Raw genomic sequence first — 6,784 nt, 5'->3', positions numbered from 1 at the left:
TTCTTCGTTGTATGTGGAGGTCCCAAGAGTTGCAGGATGTCAGCATTTCCAGTCCAACAAACGCAAGTAGCACCCTGAGTTAATGGGTTATTGATTAATGTTCAGAAAAGTGCACAAAGAGCTTTGTATGTTCCTCACAATTCTCTCCTTCTCAGCAGGAGTGCTAAGAGCATTTGGGGCAGGACAATTCTTCGTTGTATGTGGAGGTCCCAAGAGTTACAGGATGTCAGCATTTCCAGTCCAACAAACGCAAGTAGCCCTCCCCAGCCAGGGTGACAACAGAGATGCCCTCACGCATTTCCCACCACCTCCTAAGAAGGCAGTACTGCCCTGACTTGATACCCAGGGCACCTAATGGCAATTCTGGGATCAAAACAATAAGGCCCCTCCTTCTCCCTACCCTGTCCTCCCCAGGGTCTTCTATAATACTCCCCTCACTAAATAGTCCTTCCTTCCTTCTTCTTAAAGCTAACTGAGCATCTAGGACTGATGTTTATCTGTTCACCAGCTTCAGGCATATGGCACAAGATGAAGCAGGAGGCAACTAGGTCGGGTGTTCTCACAACTCCTCAGGACACCCAAACAGCTAGTTGTTACTTACTTTGGGATGTGCAGGAACGTGTGCAACACTTTCCATGCCTTTCCAACAATCACTTCCTGGAAGGATTGCTGGCAAGGGCAGTTTACATGGACAGGATCTTCAGATATCGCCCAGTCCAAGAACTTCCTTGAAAACCAGAGCTTAGATGTCAAAAGTTGTGCCCAAGGTCACACAGCTCATCCATGGCATCATCAGACCTTGGCCCATTCTCTTTTTTCCACGTCCCAAAGATGATCTTCCCCTATGCCACAGCTTTTCCAAGGGTCAACCCTGCTTATGCAACCAGACAGGGACCCAATGCCCATCCCCTCACCGGGCTCCTGCACTCACGCGGTTATTGTCTGCTCCTGTGCGAATAAGGCGAGATCACCTATGCCCTAGGAAACCACTCCGATGCACAGAGATGGTGCTGTGCCTCAGTTTCAAGCTAGCTCAATCTCTTATCTCAGGCAAGAAGCCTACCCCCTCATGCCTCAGTTTCCTCATTTAAAAGTTGGGGGCCAATAATAATCAAACTGTCTGTGTTATGATGATTAAATTAGATGATGGTTCTAAAGCACCTACAACAGTGCCTGGCACATTATAAGCATGTGTTAAACGCTGGTTGTCATCATCGTCATCATTATCAACTGCATCGTTGATTGTTTTTTCTCCCCTGCTAATTGATCCAGGGAAAGAAGCAGGGCTGGTTTAATTTCTCCCACCAGCATGAGCCAGAGGGGGCTCTTCCTCTGGGGACATAAGCGATAACTACTGTTTTTTCTCCCCTGCTAATTGATCCAGGGAAAGAAGCAGGGCTGGTTTAATTTCTCCCACAAGCATGAGCCAGAGGGGGCTCTTCCTCTGGGGACATAAGCGATAACTACTTTATGGCTAATTCAGTTTCTACTCAACTTTAAAGACAGGTATGAAAATGTATAAATTCAGCATTCTTAACTTTGGTAATAAAAATTAAGCAAAACAAAAGGTTTATTTTTAGAGTAAAAAGTACCAGCCTCTAAACAAACTTTTCTCTTCTACAAGCCCATTTCAGCTGTCTCTCCTAGTAAGTAATCATTCAGTCAAGGGAATAGTAAGATAAATCGTGGGTTCTGCCTTCCAGGAGGCTTTTTCAAAGCAGTGGAACTTGCTGCCGTCCTTTCCATTTGCCTGGGTTTCACTCTGTGATGGGTTTGGAATCTTGGTAAACTAAATAGGGGCAGGGCTGAAATAATCCTGAATTCACTGGCCTCCGACTTCCCTCCTTGCAGACCACTACTCCTAATAGGGTGGTTCCCCAGACTTCCACACCATTCCCAGTGCTCTTAGAGCCCGGTCAGCGGCTTCCTACTAAAGGCTGGGTGGGAGGCGGTACTGAGCATGTCTTTTCATTTTCCATGTTCCGATGCTTTGACATCTGACGCAGTGCTGACTCTGGAGGGACTGCTCCTCCCAGAGTTGGCCCATTCCTAGAGATAATAAAGGACTCACCTGGGAGAATGTACCTTTCGTATACAGCCAATCCAGATTCCATACCCCCAACCACCTCCTCTATCTGGTTGTCACACTTTGGGCCACTCTTCCCCTGCCCTGACCACCCAGGGCCAGCTACCAAACAACCGAAGACAGCCTTTATGCCCCGAAGTTCACTGAAGTTATGCACGCCAGCCAATCCAAAGCCTGTTTACCCTGTCTCGCCTGTTCCTTCCCATGGGAACCACAATATAGGCTTTTGTTCACATTTTCTCCTCGCTGCCTCTGCCTCCTGACCTACCCCGGTGCTGCCCCGTGTGGCCCCTGCATGGCGTGCTGGGCCTCCTGTTTATACTCACAGGAACTCTTTAGAATTTCATGGGGAGCCTTTAAAAGTGATGCCCCAGACCAATTAAATCCGAATCTCTAGGAATGTGACCCAGGCATTAAGTGTCTTTTTGAATCCCCCAGGTGATTCTAAAGTGCAGTCAAGTTGGAGAACAGGTGCTCTGAAACACCCTTCTTGACACTTTCATAGTACACATCTCCAAGTGTAAAGAATCTTTCCGGTGGTAATCTCCAGTGTCTTCCTTTGAACACTGAAAAATGTAGGATGTTTTAACCTGGAATCTTACTCTCTACTATCTACATTCATGCCTCAATTGCATAATTATCCTTTCAGGAGATCAGATTTTGCCATTAAAAAAGACTTTACCCAAGACAGTGAGGAACTTTTGGTGAAGAAGGGGTTAAGATGATGGCCAGCCCAGCAGCATGCTAGGAATTGTACAATGACAGCGCCGGCCGGTGAGGCGCTATTGGCCTGCAAAGCAGCACACATATCCCTCATTCCACGCAGCTCATCGGAGAGGCAGTGGCCGGCAGCGGCCAGTACTGTGCCCATCAGAGTCAGAGCACCCGGAGTAGGTCCCCAGTACCACCTCTCACTAGCTGCAGGACACAGGCAAGCTACTTAACCTCCTGGACTTCTGTTTCCTTTTCTGTTAAATATAGAGGAAATAATAATAATAACTGGCTCATGGGGTTGTTAGGAGGATTAAGTGAGTTAATATACATACAGTGCTTTAGAATAGTAGCTGGCAGACAATAAGCATTCTATAAGTGTCAGCTTCGTTATTATTGNCCACAATTCTCTCCTTCTCAGCAGGAGTGCTAAGAGCATTTGGGGCAGGACAATTCTTCGTTGTATGTGGAGGTCCCAAGAGTTGCAGGATGTCAGCATTTCCAGTCCAACAAACGCAAGTAGCACTCCCCAGCCAGGGTGACAACAGAGATGCCCTCACGCATTTCCCACCACCTCCTAAGAAGGCAGTACTGCCCTGACTTGATACCCAGGGCACCTAATGGCAATTCTGGGATCAAAACAATAAGGCCCCTCCTTCTCCCTACCCTGTCCTCCCCAGGGTCTTCTATAATACTCCCCTCACTAAATAGTCCTTCCTTCCTTCTTCTTAAAGCTAACTGAGCATCTAGGACTGATGTTTATCTGTTCACCAGCTTCAGGCATATGGCACAAGATGAAGCAGGAGGCAACTAGGTCGGGTGTTCTCACAACTCCTCAGGACACCCAAACAGCTAGTTGTTACTTACTTTGGGATGTGCAGGAACGTGTGCAACACTTTCCATGCCTTTCCAACAATCACTTCCTGGAAGGATTGCTGGCAAGGGCAGTTTACATGGACAGGATCTTCAGATATCGCCCAGTCCAAGAACTTCCTTGAAAACCAGAGCTTAGATGTCAAAAGTTGTGCCCAAGGTCACACAGCTCATCCATGGCATCATCAGACCTTGGCCCATTCTCTTTTTTCCACGTCCCAAAGATGATCTTCCCCTATGCCACAGCTTTTCCAAGGGTCAACCCTGCTTATGCAACCAGACAGGGACCCAATGCCCATCCCCTCACCGGGCTCCTGCACTCACGCGGTTATTGTCTGCTCCTGTGCGAATAAGGCGAGATCACCTATGCCCTAGGAAACCACTCCGATGCACAGAGATGGTGCTGTGCCTCAGTTTCAAGCTAGCTCAATCTCTTATCTCAGGCAAGAAGCCTACCCCCTCATGCCTCAGTTTCCTCATTTAAAAGTTGGGGGCCAATAATAATCAAACTGTCTGTGTTATGATGATTAAATTAGATGATGGTTCTAAAGCACCTACAACAGTGCCTGGCACATTATAAGCATGTGTTAAACGCTGGTTGTCATCATCGTCATCATTATCAACTGCATCGTTGATTGTTTTTTCTCCCCTGCTAATTGATCCAGGGAAAGAAGCAGGGCTGGTTTAATTTCTCCCACAAGCATGAGCCAGAGGGGGCTCTTCCTCTGGGGACATAAGCGATAACTAATTTATGGCTAATTCAGTTTCTACTCAACTTTAAAGACAGGTATGAAAATGTATAAATTCAGCATTCTTAACTTTGGTAATAAAAATTAAGCAAAACAAAAGGTTTATTTTTAGAGTAAAAAGTACCAGCCTCTAAACAAACTTTTCTCTTCTACAAGCCCATTTCAGCTGTCTCTCCTAGTAAGTAATCATTCAGTCAAGGGAATAGTAAGATAAATCGTGGGTTCTGCCTTCCAGGAGGCTTTTTCAAAGCAGTGGAACTTGCTGCCGTCCTTTCCATTTGCCTGGGTTTCACTCTGTGATGGGTTTGGAATCTTGGTAAACTAAATAGGGGCAGGGCTGAAATAATCCTGAATTCACTGGCCTCCGACTTCCCTCCTTGCAGACCACTACTCCTAATAGGGTGGTTCCCCAGACTTCCACACCATTCCCAGTGCTCTTAGAGCCCGGTCAGCGGCTTCCTACTAAAGGCTGGGTGGGAGGCGGTACTGAGCATGTCTTTTCATTTTCCATGTTCCGATGCTTTGACATCTGACGCAGTGCTGACTCTGGAGGGACTGCTCCTCCCAGAGTTGGCCCATTCCTAGAGATAATAAAGGACTCACCTGGGAGAATGTACCTTTCGTATACAGCCAATCCAGATTCCATACCCCCAACCACCTCCTCTATCTGGTTGTCACACTTTGGGCCACTCTTCCCCTGCCCTGACCACCCAGGGCCAGCTACCAAACAACCGAAGACAGCCTTTATGCCCCGAAGTTCACTGAAGTTATGCACGCCAGCCAATCCAAAGCCTGTTTACCCTGTCTCGCCTGTTCCTTCCCATGGGAACCACAATATAGGCTTTTGTTCACATTTTCTCCTCGCTGCCTCTGCCTCCTGACCTACCCCGGTGCTGCCCCGTGTGGCCCCTGCATGGCGTGCTGGGCCTCCTGTTTATACTCACAGGAACTCTTTAGAATTTCATGGGGAGCCTTTAAAAGTGATGCCCCAGACCAATTAAATCCGAATCTCTAGGAATGTGACCCAGGCATTAAGTGTCTTTTTGAATCCCCCAGGTGATTCTAAAGTGCAGTCAAGTTGGAGAACAGGTGCTCTGAAACACCCTTCTTGACACTTTCATAGTACACATCTCCAAGTGTAAAGAATCTTTCCGGTGGTAATCTCCAGTGTCTTCCTTTGAACACTGAAAAATGTAGGATGTTTTAACCTGGAATCTTACTCTCTACTATCTACATTCATGCCTCAATTGCATAATTATCCTTTCAGGAGATCAGATTTTGCCATTAAAAAAGACTTTACCCAAGACAGTGAGGAACTTTTGGTGAAGAAGGGGTTAAGATGATGGCCAGCCCAGCAGCATGCTAGGAATTGTACAATGACAGCGCCGGCCGGTGAGGCGCTATTGGCCTGCAAAGCAGCACACATATCCCTCATTCCACGCAGCTCATCGGAGAGGCAGTGGCCGGCAGCGGCCAGTACTGTGCCCATCAGAGTCAGAGCACCCGGAGTAGGTCCCCAGTACCACCTCTCACTAGCTGCAGGACACAGGCAAGCTACTTAACCTCCTGGACTTCTGTTTCCTTTTCTGTTAAATATAGAGGAAATAATAATAATAACTGGCTCATGGGGTTGTTAGGAGGATTAAGTGAGTTAATATACATACAGTGCTTTAGAATAGTAGCTGGCAGACAATAAGCATTCTATAAGTGTCAGCTTCGTTATTATTGCCCTCTCAACTCTGCTCTGGCCCAAAGTTCTTTTCTTTTGGACCATAAAAGGTAAAAATCCCCTGATTCCACAGTTAGGATACCATAGTTTAGCTGTCCTTTGAGAAATTGTCCATATTTGTTTTTCTAAATTGTCTTCTGGTCATTTCTAGTTAAAATCATCAGGTTGGGGTTGGGGTAATGAGCTGGGGCAAAGGCAAAGGATATCAGTTGACAGATCTTGGCACATCTACCACAGTAAGTGTCTACTGGTTTTGCCTGCTTGGCTTCCATCCTCTCTGCTCTGGCAGCAGCACCAAACTTTCCTTTGGGGAACCATCCCTCTCCCATCACATCTACTCCTGGTAGGACTGCCAGTCAAGGTGCCCTGCTTTCCCATGGCAAATGAGCAGGCACCTGACCCAAGCTCAGCCTGTCAGACTCTGTGCCTTGGGGAGGAACGTGGGGGGTGAGAACTGGTTGGACTGGATTCACCTGGGGACATTGTCCACTAGCTCCTGCCACCTAGATCCTCAAATACTCACAAGTTCCTCCATTTTTAATGCTTGCTTGGTCTGGTCTTCCTTGGATCCTACAAAATCACTCTATCACCATGGCAACAAGGTCCTTTTGTGCTTAAGTTGGCAGAGTCAATGTC

This window comes from Galeopterus variegatus, unplaced genomic scaffold (genome assembly GCF_000696425.1).
Source record: "Galeopterus variegatus unplaced genomic scaffold, G_variegatus-3.0.2 Scaffold1608, whole genome shotgun sequence".
Lineage (NCBI taxonomy): Eukaryota > Metazoa > Chordata > Mammalia > Dermoptera > Cynocephalidae > Galeopterus > Galeopterus variegatus.
The sequence above is the reverse complement of the archived record's forward strand: the minus strand, read 5'-3'. Positions refer to the sequence as shown.